The sequence below is a fragment of the Mesocricetus auratus genome, unplaced genomic scaffold (genome assembly GCF_017639785.1).
Source record: "Mesocricetus auratus isolate SY011 unplaced genomic scaffold, BCM_Maur_2.0 Super-Scaffold_4256, whole genome shotgun sequence".
In the NCBI taxonomy this organism is placed as follows: domain Eukaryota; kingdom Metazoa; phylum Chordata; class Mammalia; order Rodentia; family Cricetidae; genus Mesocricetus; species Mesocricetus auratus.
This window is the reverse complement of record NW_024429182.1, coordinates 118,227,597-118,244,212: the sequence shown is the minus strand read 5'-3', so window position 1 is coordinate 118,244,212 and position 16,616 is coordinate 118,227,597.

Below are 16,616 nucleotides of genomic sequence, written 5' to 3'. Positions count from 1 at the left end.
TTAGCCCAAATTTTTCTACTGAGGAACCCCCATGGGCTAGTAAAGGAAGTGAGGGAAGCAAGCAGGATGGGTCTCACTCACAAAACTGGTCCTGTTAAGTACACGCAGGATGCAAACACATGCTTAGCTGACACCCTCCTCAGACTGAGAGCCCCATCTCCTTTCCCTGAACTCCATGGCAGTTGGGGCACACTCCTTAAGAACTGCGAACTCTCTCTGTCTCTGTCTCTGTCTCTGTCTCTCTGTCTCTCTGTCTCTGTATCTCTCTGTCTCTCTGTCTCTCTGTCTCTATCTCTGTCTCTCCCTCTCCCGCACTCCCTCTTTGTCTAACTCTATCTTCCCTCCCTTCCGCTCCTTCTCTCCAGCTCTCTCCCTCCCTCCCTCCCTCCTTCCCTCTTACTCTCACTCTCTGAAAGAGGGCCTCATTAAGTAGTCTGGCTGTCCTTCACCTCACAACCCTCTCCTCAGTCTCTGGAGTACAGAATCTAACTTTGGGAAGTTGCTACTGTCTCCCCTGCTGGTCACTGGATTGTACTATTGTCAAATCTCACTGACTTCCAATGACAAAAGTGAAAAATAAAACTCTCACCCGTGCTTCATGACTGCTGCGAGTTAACATCGGCCTCTGCTGCGGGATCTAGGCTGAAGGAGCAACCCCACGTGCATGCAGCTGCGGAGGTGAAGGAAGAAAGGCGGGGTGCACATGCGCTAGCCTTTACGGTTTCTGCACTGCCTGAAGCCAGTCGTGGCCATGCTGAGAGGTTCCAGAGGATGGGAACCCGGAATCCCCCCAAGGAAGAAAACCAAAGAGAAGGACACGAAATGCGAGTGGATGTGGCCCACTGTAGCTGGCTTCTCAGACTTCCATCGTCCTGTCATACAGTCAGCCATCCCTAATGACAGGAAGGAGTCTGAGAAGTGTGCCGCTTGGCAGTTTCACTGTTGTTGGGTCAAAACAGTGTACTTGGAGAAATCTCGCCAGCTTTTCCGTGTGCTCAAGATTCACTGTAAACGCAGGATGAATGAGGCTGCTGCTGGTGTTCCTCCCATGGCAATTGTTTTGAAGTAAACTATTTTTACATAAGAGGAGGACATCCTGGTGATACACTTCAGTGAAATAAATACATAAACCAAGAGCACAGCATCATTATCAATTCTTATGCTCTGTACACAATTCCATGTTACACTTTTATAAGACTAGAAACATAACAGAAACACCATCCCGGGTTCACCCTCTGGCATTAAAATGGCTACAACATAATCAAGTGATAGGAATCCTTCAGCTCCATTATACTATGGTTATGTAACCATGTTATGTAACCACCGTTATATGTGGCCCATTGTTGACCAAAATGCCACCATGCCTCTCATGACTGTTCATTTATATGTCATCACCAACATCATTCATACCACAATCACTCACAGTACTATCAGTCCCCATCACTACCACCATGTTCACCAGCCTCATCTCAATCGTATCATCATCTTCCGCGCCAGCAAGCATGCCTTTGCCAAGCCTCAACGAAGAAGACAGCTTGTCTGGGGCAGAAGCCGCCTGTTAACATTTCTCCAAGGAGCACAATCTCAGGGGAGGGGAGACTGAGGCAAAGAAAGAACAAAAAAGAACGAGGTGTTTAACAAAAAGGGTGTGCTTCGTAATGAATGTAACCAATGGCTTAGTCTTATGGAACATCTTTAGATTTTTTAGTAGCTCAGATATAGGGAGGAATGGGATAGATTTGGTGCTGGTTTTTTTTCTCTGTCTCTACATCTGCTCTGTTGCTCTTCTAAGATGTGTAACCTGGCCTCACCATGCAACCTCTAACATTACAGAATCTAGCAGTCCAAGGCATTGGTTGGCATGGCACCCAGTCTCCCTGGTTATACATACTACCTGCTAGAATCTTCCATCTGTAGTGGTGCTGACAGCAGCAACAGCAATCTGGATTTACTGCTGTGGGAGCAACAGTGCAAGTTCTTGCTAAGGCTGCTCAACTGGAGAGCAAGGCACATGGCAAAGGCACAGGGAGAGGAAGATATGGCCACATAGACAGGCTGACACAGTCTGAGTCCAGCACAAGTCACATCCACGCTTGTTCATCTGTAATATATGTATGTCATATGGGAACAAAACACTTGCAACTCCCCCACCCCAAGAATAAAGAAACGACCCAACTATTCATGGGGTGCTAAGTTTCACTCTCCTGCAAAGATTTTTAGAAAGGTTTGCAAAGGAAGCTTCCTTCATCAACACTACTGCTCCTAGCCAGAACATTCATCATCACCCTCACACAACATTCTTTATGGTGTGTGTTGCTTCTCTGGTAGTTGGATCTAGACCTTCATCTACAAGAGTCTAAGGACCTTGGTTCCCTGGACACATGAGCTTTGGACACATGAACCCCAAAACATAGCTCTGGGGCATCCTTTTGATTCCTAACATACTATTATCTGTCCTCATTATGGTGATAAAACCTGGCTCCTTGTGGTATTCAGAATCAGTTAAGTCGTACACTGTAATTACTTTATCTTCCTACTGGTTTCACTTGCATCAGGACCCCAAAGTTTCCAGATTATAGTTGCAGTTTCTAGTTAATGCAGTCCCTACTGAGCTACTTTTATCAAAGGTCTCTGAGACTGTGAGCTGACAGAACCTGGATAGTAGGTGAAGGTCCATGGTTTTCCACTCTTGTGGCGATATCACCTGCTCATGTTGACAGTCCTTTTTCTGAAGTTACCAAGTTGTTCATAGGGGGGTTTTCTCCATTTTTCTATTTGTGTCATGAATTTAATTGAAGGATTTCCAAGGTAATTCTAAGTTCTTGAAATAATCCTCTTTTGGCTTTGATATTCTTTATATATCAATAGACTTATTTGCTACTATTTTTACCAGGATTTGATATGTTTTATTATTGTACTCTATTTTTGAGGGATATAGGTAATTTCTTTTAATGTCTTTGTTCTTGTTGTTTATGAATAAATTGGTAAAAGCTCCTTCTTCCTCTCCTGTCTGAAAAAAAAATTTAGTTTGTCACATTTTGGAACTCTTTCATCAATAGTCTTGCCCAGTAAAGATTCTGTGTACCACACTACCAACCACCAGTGTCCACTGGTGCAAATCTGCTGTGAGGTAACCAACTACTTTCTGATTCAACTGGAAAGTGTTCCATAAGAGGGAATTCATGACTGGGACTCTAACGTCTATCAAAAGCCCGTGGCTGGGGAGTTCATAGGCCCTTTGATCAAGCTTCTTGGTTTGCTAAGTGGGAATGATGTGGTCATCAAATTACCTTCTAAATCGTTGTTTATGCCTAATGTCAGTATTATTGTCACTTTGGTTTGATCAGAGAGGTTTCTTTTTGAGGTGGGCAGCAGTAATGGCGGAGACTCATAATTGGTCAACATGAGAATAAATAACTGTTGAATGCTGGACTATAAATAGAACCACTGTCACCCACTCCTGGGCTCAGGAAACATGATGGCAAAGGGGAAGAAAGAATGTAAAAGCCAGAGGAAGAAAGGCACTGATGCTGAGTTCTGGGCATCTTATGGCTGATGCACCTTGAACTCAAAGCAGTTGTGATCACTTGCACAAGATTGGGCCCACACTCCTTTTGAGCATTTATGTGCGGTAAACCATTGATAGAGATGGAGAGACATTTCTCCAGCGGTGCAGTCACAGTAAGATGCTCATGCTTCTGTAAGTAGCTATATTGAATTCATCGGGCCACCAAATGAGCATGGAAGGGGTGCTAACAGGGAAAGAAAAGAGGCCAATGGGAGTGGAAGAGAAGAGATGGTAGGGGTGAATGTGGTTGAAATATATTATATAGCCATGTGAAATATCCTAGTGAAACCTTTTGTTATGTATAATTAATACGTTAAGAAAAATTTAAAGAAAAATTTATCACATTTGTTTCTTAACTACTTGTTGGAGATCATTGAACATGGCTTGTGACAGTTTCTGTGTTTACACAGATGTTTATTGATTGTGGTGCTTTTCATCTTCCCTAACAATTCAATTTTTCCAGCAGAGTGTCAATTCCCTTCAGCCTAAAGAAGTACCCAGAGCTTCCACACAGTGCCAGTTTACTGGTAATGAATCCTCTGTTCTCGTATATGAAAATGTCTTTTGCTTTCATGCTTGAAGGGTGCGTTCACTGCATGTCAAGTTCTGGATTAACTATCTCAGTTAGCACATCACAGATGTTTCCCCTCTGTCTTCTGGCCTCCATGGTAACAGGAAAAGTCATTGAGAGTTTGAATCGCTGTCACCATGGTGGGAATTTGGCATTTTTCTATGGCTGCTGTCAAGATGTTCTCTTTATCTTTGATTTTTCAAGTGTTCAATCATGAAGAGCCTATTCTCTCTCTCTCTCTCTCTCTCTCTCTCTCTCTCTCTCTCTCTCTCTCTCTCTCTGTGTGTGTGTGTGTGTGTGTGTGTGCGCGCGCGCACGCGCGCGTGCGCTTCATTGGGCCTGTTTATCAGTTTTCTAAAAGTTGTGCATTTCTATACCCACAAAATGAGAATTTTCAGCTATTGTATTTGAAACACCGTCTTTCTTTTATTTTCTCCTGGGACTTTCATCCTATAGCTTTAGGGCTGTTGGATGTTATCAAAAATGTCCTCATACTCATTCTTTTTTATATTCAATCATTTCTCTCTACTTAACTATAATAAAGATTTTATCCATCTGTCTCTTATTGGTTGTTGAATAAAGCACTGTTGGCCAATAGGGAAGCAAAATAGGTGGGACTAGGAGTCAAGGAGGATTCTGGGAGAGAGAAGCACAGAGAGTCACAATGTAGCCCACCAGAGAAATAAGATGTCCAGACCCCTTTCTCCAGTAAGAGAAATACTTAGATGGGTTAAATACTTAAGTCAAAGATAGCCAGTAAGAAACAAGCAAACGGCCAACAGCTTCATAATTAATACAGTGTCCTGTATGTTCATTTGGGACTGATTCGGCTCTGGAGCCAGGCTGGCAGGAAGGCTTCACTCTACAATTTCCTATTTCTTTGATATCTCTTGATGTTACTATTTCCTCTGCACCACTAACTTTAGGTGAAGTTTATCTTGGGGGAGGTTTATCCTTATGGTATAAGTCCCCAGTTTTCAGCCTTTCTTGACTGAGCATTTAAGATCATAATGGTTCACCTTCAACCCATAAATGTTTGCATGCTATGTTGTCACTTTGGTTTAGACCAAAGTACTTTTTAATTTCCCTTATGATGTCTTCCATGACCTATGAGTAATTTAGAGGTACATAGATAGTTTCAATTCTAAAAATTTGGGGATTTTCCAAGAGTCTTGCTGTTATTGATTTCTAATTTAATTTTGCTGTGTTCTGAGAACAATCTCTGTAATTCCAGTCTTTTCAAGTTCATCAAGATGAATTTTGTGGCCAAATATACATTCGAGGACACAGAGAAAACTTTCTCATGCTGATGTTTTCCTTGCTGGCTCTATGAATTCCTGGGAGCTGGTGGTGTGGTCCACAATGAAAGCTGTGGCCTTTTCTTCTTCTGGCTTTGGTTCCATCTATTTTTTGTTTTGTGTGTGTCAGCTTGTTATTAGGTACACCTGCACTTGGGCTTGTTATATTTTATATTCTTGATAAATTGGCCTTTTCTTATTATAATGTGACCTTTTATCTCTGAAGTAATCGTTAACTTTTATTATACTAACATCCATATCAGTCTTCTAATACTAAATCTTTATAATTTGTTCAGTTTTCAATCCACAAATGTTTTCAGATTTAAAGTGAACTGGTTAGAGATAGCATATAGTTGGGTTGTCTTCTTTTCTGTCCTGGAGATCCGTGTCTTTTCATTGACGCCAATGAATATTATCCCATGGATATTTTTTAAAATCCAATAATGGTTGCCACATGTGGTTGTGCATGCCTTTAGTGCCAGCACTCGTGAGGCAGAGGCAGGAAGATCCCTGAGTTTGAGGCCAGCCTGGTCTACAGAGCAAATTTCAGGACAGTCAGATACACTGAGAAACCTTGTCTCACAAACAAAAGAAGAAAGAAAAGAATGAATCCAGTAATGTGGATTTTACTTCATCACCTTGCTATTAGTTGCTTATCTACTCTTTCCTTGTCTTTTCTTCCATCTCCTACTGTTTTTTGAACTAGTCAATGTTAAAAGTTTTTCATTTGTTCACCCCACTGACATCTAAGTCATCCTCCATGGTATTTACCTTTGGTGGCTTTCTGATTATCATATTAACATTAAAATTATCATAATCTATTTTGAATATGTTTTGTATCTATTCATTTCAGTCTGTGTATTTTCTTCTAAATACATGTAGCTAGCATATTCACTTTAAAGAACTATCTTTTAAAAGATTTTAATATCATAACTTTATATTTCCCATGTTGTCAGCATCTCAGCATGTTTCATTCTGCTCTGTAGACCTGAGTTTCTACCTAGCGTCAGTGACCTTGAACTTCAAGAATATCCTTTAGCATTTACATAGCTGAGGTCTCCTGGCCTTAATCTGCCTAGCATCTTTATTTTAAACATCAGCCCATTCTCTTCTAGAACTTTCTTAACAATTCAGCTGTTAACTTTATCATTATTCCTTTGTATGCTTCTTTTTTATTTTTTAGATGCTTTTGAAACTTTCCATGGTATGAATTTCTCTCATGAGATCGACCACATATCATTTGCTTTGTACTTGTCTTCTTGAACATTTACTTTACTTTTAGATCAGCAAATTTTCTAATTTTAATAAAATTTGAAAAATTTTGACCAGTGTTTGTTCAAATATTTCCCCTACCTGATTGATGCCTTATTCCTGTCTTCTGTGACTCCATTAAAGTATATTCTGAAGTCCTTCATATTCCTCTTGATGGTTTTTGACAATCCTCTCTCCCTCTCTCCTTCAAGTAGTGTGTGTATGTGTGTGTATGTGTGTGTGTTTGTGTGTGTGCCCATTCTCTCCTTCAAGTAGTGTGTGTATGTGTGTGTATGTGTGTGTGTTTGTGTGTGTGCTTGTGTGTGTGTATGTATGAGTGTAAATCTTATCAGATAATTCCTATTAACCTGAATTATTCTCTCCTTCATAAGACTCATCTTTTCCTGTACATTTTTAATGTATTCATTACAATTATTTTAAGGTACTTATTTGCTAAAATTGGGATTTGGACCACTGTGGAGCTTTCCCTGCTGCATGATTTGTCTCATCTTCCTTTATTCTTATCATCAGAATAATATTTTAATTATATCTTGTGTGTTGTGAATGAGGCCCTCGAGAGACTGATGCTGTTATCGTCCCTTGAAGGATATTGAGTTTTGTCCTTGCAAACAGATAAAGTACCGGAAGATAACCTTGATCATGTGGAGACTTTAAGCATTGTTGAGGAAATCCTTTCTGCTTTCCCCTTAGCCTCTAGCAACAGTCCTTACAGTCCTTATGCCCAGACTTTGCCTCTTCCCACATATTATCAGAGAGCCTTATCAAGCCTTTTTATCCTACCAGACTCAGAACTCTAAATTGTGTATCCATGGCACTGGGAGCCGTGTGATGTATGCTAAACAGGATCCTCAGAACTCTCTTCTGAAGAGTCTTGCCCCTGTCTTCACAACTCTGGAATCGTTGGGAATTTGAGGGGAGCTTTGTAGATTTGGGGTTCCCTCTAGAATGACTCTTTTCCTGTATATTCACTTTCTCTCAACTTCAGTTATCAGCAGACTTGCACTCCAACCGCCATCCATCAGGAAATCCACATCCCGATGAACTCTGTCATGTACACTGACAACACTGGGAATGTCTTCAGTGAAAAATAACCCTGAACCTCACCTAAGATATTATCTTCATTTCATATCTGACTTGGGTCATTCTACTGTGCTTTCAAATATGTTCAGCATTTCCCCCAAGATTTCAAAATTACTGTCTGTGGGAGAGTTAGTTTGATATGAAGTTCTCTACTGTAACCTGAGGCCAGAAATCCATTGAAATTGTAGTGGGGGTGGGGAGGCAGAGGAGAACATTGGGTGCCTGCGCTATCACTCTCCATATTATCTCCTTGAGACAGGGCCTCTCACTGGACCTAGAGCTAGATTGACAACCAGGAAGCTCCAGTGATCCTCCTGTCTCTACCCGTTCCAAAGCTAGGGTTACAGGTGAGTGGCATGCCTAGCTTTTTACACAGGATTTGAACTCAGTTCCTCAAGCTTGTGCAACTTGTACTCCTACCCACTGAACCATCTCCTAAACTCTTCTAGAAATATTTCACCATACAGCTTGAACAACATTCTAATCAGCAATCCATATACCCCACCATTAGAAACCTCTCTCTGCAGATTTTTGTCATTTACTTGGTATGTTGTACAGTTTTTATGTCAACTTGACACAGGCTAGAGCCATCTGAGAGGAGGAAACCCCAATTAAGGAAACACCTCCCTAAGATCTGGCTGTAAGCACACCTGTTGGGCATTTTCTTAATTAGTGATTGATGGAAGAGGGCTCAGCCCATTGTGGGTGGAGTCACCCCACCTGGGTTCTATAAGAAAGCAGGTTAACTAGATACCCCTCAACCAAAGAATAAAGAAAATGTGGTACATTTACATAAGGGAGTACTACTTGGCAGTAAAAAATACAGTGACATCCTGAAATTTTCAGGTAAATGGATGGAACTAGAAAAAAACATCCTGAGTGAGGTAACCCAGACCCAGAAAGACAAATATAATATGTATTCATTCTTAAGTAGATATTAGACATGAAGCAAAGGATAACCAGCAGACAGTCCACAAACCCAGAAAACATAGACAACAAAGAGGACTACCTGGGAATGGGTAAAAGGACAAGGTCTCCTGAGTAAATTGGGAGCATTGGGGTAGAGGGAGAAGGGAAGTGGGGGAAAGGGAGTGGGGGGAAATGTATAGCTCAATATAAACAAGGGATAAAAAAGGTCGAGCAAGCCATGAGGAACAAGCCAGTAAGTAGCACTCCTCCATGGCCTCTTCATCCTCCAGCTGTTGCCTCCAGGTTCCTGCCCTGTTCCAGCTTCATCCCTGACTTCCTTCAATGAACAGTGACAAGATATGGAAGCATAAGCAGAATAAACCCTTTCCTCCCCGAGTTGCTTTTGGTTATAGTATTTTATCACAGCATCAGAAACCCTAACTAAGACACGTGGTAAGTGTACCGATATCCTGCCAGTAAAGCCAATTTCGTTTAAATTAGTGAGGGCAAGCTCTCTTAATTAAGAGCTCTAGCTAATGTCTAGGTAGTATGTTGACCTGTGTGCTGCTCAAATGTTGAGTGACTTCAAAGATCTCTCTATAACAATTGGCCACATGGCTCTCCATGAAAACACCAAACTCAATAATTTCCATCCTTTTTTTCAGTTTTTAATTAGCCTCTTGGCTTAAAATATTCTGGTTTTATAATGATATTATTTCTGTGCACAGCTAAGTGGATTCCTTCTGGGTAGCAGTAAATCATCTTACCCACGGGTCTGCACAGTGCTCCACTAACACCTTCACTCTGCCTCCTGATTGGTCAGAATTCTTTCCCTTTGCATCAGTAGTGAAGGTCTAAAGCGTCGTCACCAAACCATCTGCCTTATTCTCCACCTCCGTACGTACCATACACATGCACATGCCCACACACAGACACACACGCCTTCCCTAGACAGTGAAGGCGGCAGTTCCAAACGTTCACACCCTTTCCTCACAGTGACAGGCAGAGAATCTCAATTAGTAGAGGAGAAAAATAGATGGATATTTCAAACAAGGTGTATGGCAGAAGAGGCAGAAATCACAGCGAAGAATATTGGGAAAGCCAGAAGGCTGATCTGAGGCATTTTCAGGCATCTTTATGAGCCTCCTAGTTAGGGTGAACCTCCAAAGTTAGTGTATCACCCAGTTGTCTCCAGAGTTCTGCAGTTCTGCACTTGTTAATAAGGGTGTTAACGATGCTTATTTACTCAGTAAGCATCAAATCATATGGTTTTCGTGCTTTATTGTGTAAGGTGTCTTCTGTCCCTTCCAGATGGGTTTCTCCTGAGAGAAACCAAAAATGAAAACGGGCAAAGTTTCTTTAAAACTGCATTCCTGAATTACTCTTCTGGCTACAAACTGAGGAGGTATGAAAATAAGAACAAGGGGTTTGGGGAGTAGGAAGAGCCAAATCTAGTCTCCATTAAACCATTTGCTATTTTCATGGCCTTGGGCTAGTGGTATCTATTAAAAATAATGGCTGAGATACATGGAACAGTAGGAGTTTTGCACTGCTTACTTTAAAAAAACTTTAAGAAATTATATTTACTTAATGCTTATAACTACCTTCAGAAGTAAACACTAATTGTTATTCCTCTATCACAGATAAGAAAGCAACACTGAAACATTATCTGGGCGCTACAGAAGTGGACAGTGGCCTTCAGCCGTGGTTTTGAGTCCTTAACTTCATAAACCCCTGGCACCAGGTAGAAGCGACCGCAGAGTGTTGTCTATAACAAATGACCTCATGGTTGGACCTATCATTTGCCAATATCAATTCTAGTTTTATAACTTACAAGCTTGCTTCTTTTAAAACTTCTAGGAAGTTGTCAATATATAACATTCCTTTTCTATTGTATAAAATATCTATGGATTTTTGTGCTTTAAATGGCATACATTTATTATCTCAAATTTCCCAAGGATCAGGAATCTAGCTCATCTTAGTCAGTCCCTGAATCAGGCTTCACTGAAATATAAGTGACATCAGCTGTTTCCTCATTGAGAAGCTTGGTTAGGAATAACCCATGGCCAAGGTCCCCCAGCTTATTAGAAGAATCAGTTTCCTTGTGACCTTACAGCTGAAGTCTCCATATCCTTGCAGATTTTTGTGGTACTGGGGATTGAACCCAGAATCTTGTCCATGCTAAACAAGAACTCTACCACTGAGCCGATTCTCCAGTGCTAGTCTCTCTACTTTAATACCAAGTTATTCTGCTTCCCACTCCTAGAGAATGCATTTGAGTCCTTAACATGTGACCTTCTCTACAACAAGTCTGGTTGTTTCTTTAAAACCAGGAGAAGGCCACTCACTATTGCTTCTTTCATATTTTAAGGTACAACCTAACTAGACCACACTCACCTAGAATAGCCTTGCCTTTTAATAATCACAGTCAAACGTATTAAGGATCATGTTTATGACAGCCAATTTCTTTTTTCCATATGCTATAGCATACATCCCATGATATCCCGTCATAGTCAAAGTTTCTGCCCACGCTTAAAGAGACTGATTAGACAGAGTATGCACAGCAGTGGGACAGGATCTTGGGGATCCTCCTAGAATACAGCCTACCACATGTACTATTTTAATCCCTTTTCCCACTTAAACTTGGCAACATGGATTCTGTTGTCTTCAGTGGAACCTGCTGCACAGTAGCAAACAGCAGAGGAAGCCAATCTCTGTGGAAGGGCGGACGCGGGACTAATAGGCTGTGAAGTCTGATGGCGTAGGGATCCAGCTGTGAATAAGGGAAGCAGCATCACCAGCCTAAAATATGTAGTGACAACGGTGTTCCTTAAATGCTGTCTTGTGTTACCTGAAGCGCAGTTTAGAATGAAGGCTTTAGGGAGCAGGGCAGCAGCGCTGACAGAATGTTATCAGGGGCTTGAGAAGGGCAAAGACTGTAGAATAGACTGGTGATTTATCACCGCACTGGTAAGCTTCGAGGGTAGAAACGAAAGGCTGGGCTTTCACGTCTTCAGTCCAAGGTAGTCAGAGCATTGAGTTTCTATAGCTACTAAGAACAATTTTTTTTTGAGTTGCTTATCTCTAGCAAGGCTTGTGCCTCTAAAAGCCAGAGTGAGTCTAGGGCTGCCAAATTGCACTGGTGCTCAGACTCAAAGCCTCAGCATGTCTTTTAAAGGGCAGTTGATACAATGCAGTAAGACTCCAAGGACGGGCAGAGTGCTATTCCGGAGCATCTGAGCATTTAATCCCTGAGCCTACTGAGCTTCTCTTTCCCCATGTCACCAGTTCCACCGTAAGCAAAGTCCCTGGAATGACCTCATGTGAGATAAACGTTCTCAATATGACCTCTTCAACCTTCACATTTGACTCCAAACCCATAATGAGGGCCAAATCAGAGGGGCCAATTACAAAGCCACACTTGGCAAAGACTATACTTTCAGTGATCATTTGTATAGTTTGTCACATAGGCATACCTGACAGAAAAGGATCAATATGGCAAGATATTTCCATATATAGTGTCCAAAGTAAGTGGAAGGGATCCTGGTTCCCAGGAATATGAAATAAGTTCTCTGTATCCTGTGTTTCTTGGTTAGAAAGCATATGAAACCCAGACAGCATGCATGTGACTTTCTGGGGTCTCTGGAAAGTAAGAAGTAGAAATTGGGAGTTAGACCAGAACTCACAGCACGTTCTAGGTTTCCTTTGATATTCCCCAGCCTGAATTCCAGAATATCAGAAACCAAAAACCAAATGCCTGACAAGGACAGAAAGAAACAAAGGAGGAGCCATCTAGTCCTTCATAAAAGATCAAGACGCTCCAAGGATAGGGAGCTGACTCCGTGGGTGAGAGCACAAGAATGAAAGCCTGAGTTCAAATCCCCAGCACTCTCATAAAACTCTCGGCATGGCTATACATGGCCGTAACACCAGACTTGGAGAAAAGGGACAGGCAGATCCCCAGAGCTGTCCAGCCAGCCTAGCAAAAGTGGTGAGCTTCTGATTTAGTGAGACCCTGCCTCAAGGCATCAAGGTAGAGAGTGATGGCCCAGAACACCCAACTCACAGAACACTCACAGGTGCACACAGCAGCGCACTCCTGTAACATGCAACACACACGCACACACACACACACACACGCACGCACACACACATGCACACACACGGACACGCACGCATGCACGAACGCACACATCAAAAAAGAAAGGAAAAAAGGAAAGCCAACTCACAGAACACTCACAGGTGCACACAGCAGCGCACTCCTGTAACATGCAACACACACACACACACACACACACACACACACATGCACGCACACATCAAAAAAGAAAGGAAAAAAGGAAAGTTGCTCAAGGAAAGTGATATGCCAACTCTCAGGTGTTGCCGTGATTTTGGGACATAAGGAATTGATAGCAGACATTCTTATGAAACATCCACTTCTAACAAGAAGAACCATATAGTTCCAAGAGGAATAGAGGACTCCATAGCTTTTGTGTCTATCTTTTCCCTTTTGTCACTTAGCTTCTGGTGTAACATCATGTCAAAGTGTATGTGGTCACAGCCTTCTAAGGACCAAAACAAGAAGTACCAAGAATCTGAAAAGTCCCTGTAAGGTCACAAATAGAAAAGAATCCAGAAAACTGATCATACAAAGTTGCCTTTAGATGTTAAGTTCAGTCCCAGAGACATGGCTCAGCGGTTACGAGCAGTGGCTGCTCTTCTAGACGGACCGAGTTCAATTCCCAGCACCCACGTGAAGACTCACAACTGTCTGTAGCTCCAGCTCCGGGAGTTCTGACACTTTCACACAGGGATATGTATGCAAAATGCCAATACCCATAAAATAAAAGTTAATTTAAAAAAAAGATATACTAGATGTTAAGTTCAGGCCTGAGCTTCAGTGTGTGGATCAGACCCTCAACAAAAGACCAAAGACTAAGAGCTGAAACTACAAAACAAACCACTAGTGGCCCAGCTGCCAGACTGGCCACCTAGTAGCACACATCTGGTTAGCACTGCTATGGGGCTCCAGGTGGAGTGCTTGCCTAGCATGCACAAGGCCCCAGGTTCCAGCAGCACTGCAACAAGAACAGCAAAGACTAAAAATCCAACAAGCATTGGAAGATCAGCCCACGGGAGACTGGTTACAACTCACTGCCTGTGCTTAATTGGGTCATTTATCTGCTGAAACCAAAACATCAACATTCTCCATATAATTTATAGGAGACATGAAAATCTCCTAACATGATATTTTAAACATTCAGAATACAATCGAGAATTACTCAACATAAGAAAGACCCCAACTCACACGGGCAAACAGTCTAGAGATGCTAATGTAGAGATACCACTGATAATGGAAATGGCAAAAACTTTAAGGTATTTCATACAAAGCTTCTTCCAAAGTAAAGATGCACTCATATCAAAAAAGATGGAAATCTCAAGCCAAAAGAAATAGAAGACATTAAAGCATAGAGATCTGAGTGGTGAAAAACACATGCACAGATTTAAAAACTCACTGAACAGTTCAGAATTAAAAGATTCAATGGATAAAGCTATTGTTTCTCCCTCAAATGGATCTATATTCTAGTATAATTCCATCCAAAATCTGAGCAGGAATTTTTACAGATAAACCAAGCGAATTGTGACATGGGTGTGGACTACAAAAGCGTAACAGTCAAGGCAATCTAGAAATGAAAACTGAAGCTGCCAGATTGACATCACCCACTGAGGACTCATGTGAGGCTGCAGCAACCGATACCAGGGGATCCTGAGACACAGCCAGGACATGGTCAATGTACAAGAATGGTGGGACTATAGATCAAAACACCCAGAGAGATAACTGGTTATTATCACAGGTACAAAAATGAGAAAAATAAAGCAAGTCTTTACTTCAACAAATTGTCCTGAAACAACTTGATGTCTCCATGCAAAGAAAAGTAAGTCTTATCCTAAACCTTACAACATTTTTTAAAGGAAAAGGTTTATTTTTGGTTTATTTGTTTCATTTTTGGAATTTTTGTTTGTCTGGTTGCTTTTGAGACTATAATTTAATTACATTTCTTGCCTCCCTTTTCTCCCTATACATCCTCCAATACTCTCCTTCAAACCCATGGGCCTCTTTTTTATTTCACTAATTCCAATCTTATTTTTAAAAACTCAAAATGATCAGAAATCTAAATATAAACTTTTGGAAGAAAACACAAGAGTAAAACCTTTGTGACTTGGCTTAAACAAAGGTTTTATTAGACATGACACCAAAAGTGGGGTCTTGAAGGAGACATTGGCTTCATTTGACTTGTGGACTTGTTCTGTGAAAGGCATTGTTAATGCAATGAAATTGTAAGTTATAAGCTATAAGAAGATATACTCAGGCCACACATTTGACAAATATTTTTTTGGTTTTTTTTTATGAGACAGGGTTTCTCTGTATTGTTTTGGAGGCTGTCGGTCCATCCCGGCCTAGAACTCAATGAGATCCTCCTGCCTCTGCCTCCCGAGTGCTGGGATTAAAGGTGTGAGCCACCAACGCCCGGCTTGACAAACATTCTTTATCCAGAACTTTTATAACTCTCAAAATTCCATCCATAAGAAAACAGACAACCCAATAAAAAATGTACAAAATTCTTGGGCAAAGAGGATATGTGAATTGAAACTAGCACATGAAAAATATATCATTATCCATTAAGGAGGCACAAACTAAAATCAGGTTGTGTTACATAGCTATTAAAATATCTAACATAAAGTAGACACCAATAACACCAAGGGCTAACGAGAGTGGTAGCAGCTGAAACCCTCAGATGTGGGTGAGAGCATTGGCTCATTCTAGAAAACAAGGTAGCAGTTCTCAGTTAGTTTGCCAGACACTTACCATGTGACCTAGCAACTCCACTCCTGATGCCCTTACCCTAGAGAAAGGAAAACCTAACATTCACACAAAGACATGCGTGTTTCTAGGAGCTCTGTTCATGATTACCACAACCTAGAAACAGCTAGAGGTTCTTCAGATGATGAGCGTATACACAGGCTTGGTTCATTCATACAATCAAATATTCAGCAGTTAACAAGAAAGGACTGCTGATAGATGCCACAGACATAGGTGGATCTCAAATATGTCATACTGTCTGAGAGATGCCAGTCAAAAGCTACATGAACATGATTCCATTCATATAACATTGTGATGGCGAGATCAGTGACTGGGGTTAGGAGTGGGATGCCCATGTAATTAGAAAGACATCGTAATGGGAGTTTTGGAGGTGGTGGAATTATTCTGTACCTTTATTCTGGCAGTGCTTACACAAATCTATATGTGCTAAAACATGAAATTATATTCCCCAAAGTCAATTTTACTGGATGTTCATCTTTGAAAGGAAAAGCACCACTGGATGCGGTGGCGGCACATGCCTATATCCCCAGCACTTGGGAGGGAGTGTTTACAGGGAAAGGGGATCAATAATTCAAAGTGTGCCTCAGCAACACAGTGGGTTTAAGTCCCAACATGGATATTCGAGGCCAGCCTAGGATACGCTTATATAAAGAACATGTGTGGGAATGAAGCCTCCTGGATCTGGAGCATGAAGAGAAAAACATAAGTTTTAATCATCTGCTGACATAGGCCAGAGATTCTAGATTCAAAGAATGTATTCATATACTACTTGAGACTAGTCTACTCACTCAGTTGAAATGAATCTGATATCAAGGGGAGAATTCCGAAGGGTTGAGGCTATAAGCACTGGTGAGAAATTGTGTCATGCTCACAGCGCTGTCCCAGAAATAAGAAGGTACCGTGATCTAAAGTTTATAAACGAGAGAGGCATGGATCCTTCAGAGTCCCCTCTGAGGATATGTGCTCACGGTCAGCTATAAAGGCAAGAGATGCAGCCATTAAAATGAGCCTCTTGCTCTAAGAAATGAGGCCTGG